A 1,236-nucleotide genomic window follows, 5' to 3' on the forward strand; every position below is an offset into this window, starting at 1 on the left:
ATATATATACACTGACACACACACATATATGTGTATACGTATGTCATTATTCAGTTTTAGTTCAAGATTTCTTGCCAATAGCGAAAGAGTTGGTTTCTAACCTAGTTCCAAGGCTCCTTCATTGGAATTCCAACAACAACAGGGTATGTATGTATGTATATGTGCAGATTTGTATGTTTTGTTTTACGTGTGTATTCTCATGCATATAGCTGCATATCTAGACATGCTTATATATTTAAATGATAAACTTTTGGTAAGTTTTACAGACTTTTACAGTTCCAGTGATGGCCTGGATCTGTAGTTTACGAATCAGCTTTCGTCTTTCTGATTTTGAGAAACTTAATTTCTCAAGATTGGTATTTAGACAGTGCGTTACGTATCCCAGAGCCCATATAAACCTGAACTTCTAATCTGGATAGAGTAACTGCAGATTCCTCAATAGTTCAGTGTAGGTATTCTCTTTATCAGTGATCTTTAGCTTTATACTAACATCCATTGGGATGCTATTTTCCACAACTGTACAGTTTCTCTTCTCTATCTTTAATCATTATGTCAGGTCTGTTATGTTTACATTTTATTGGGGCTTTCACTTGAACATTCCACCAGTGTTCTTTTTTATTACGAGTGACTATGACTTCCACCATACTGTGCATTCTTATCACTTTGTCCTCACGATAATCCTTCTGACGGATCTCGTTATACAGTGTTCTAGCTACAAATGATGACATTTTTAGACAGCTGCTTATGAGGCAGGCAATATTTTTGATGTTAACTCCACAAAGTCTGCATTGGTTGTTACATTTGCTGCTTTTCCTACATCACTGTCCCTTCTGTGCATCAGGTATTTGGTTAATATTTCCTGTTCTTGGATTGCAAACACATACTCTTCAAAATGGGGGATAGTAATCCAATTGTTGGTCCATGATACGCCACTTTTATGATCAACGTTACTATTATCTTGGAGCTTTCTACTAACATATCCATGCATGGTCTTCTGCTGATATACGCTCATCCTTTCATCTGATGATACATTGTAGTAAAGTCAGGTGATTTCTTTGGACATGCAGGAGTGGCTGTGTGGTAAGAAGCTTGCTTCCCAACCACATGGTTCCACAGTCTCACTGTGTAGCACCTTGGACAAATGTCTTCTACTATAGCCTTGAGCCAACCAAAGCCTCGTGAGTGGATTTGGTAGACAGAAACTTGAAGAAGCCCATCATCTATATATATATATAT

This window comes from Octopus bimaculoides, chromosome 8, assembly GCF_001194135.2.
Source record: "Octopus bimaculoides isolate UCB-OBI-ISO-001 chromosome 8, ASM119413v2, whole genome shotgun sequence".
Classification (NCBI taxonomy): Eukaryota; Metazoa; Mollusca; class Cephalopoda; order Octopoda; family Octopodidae; genus Octopus; species Octopus bimaculoides.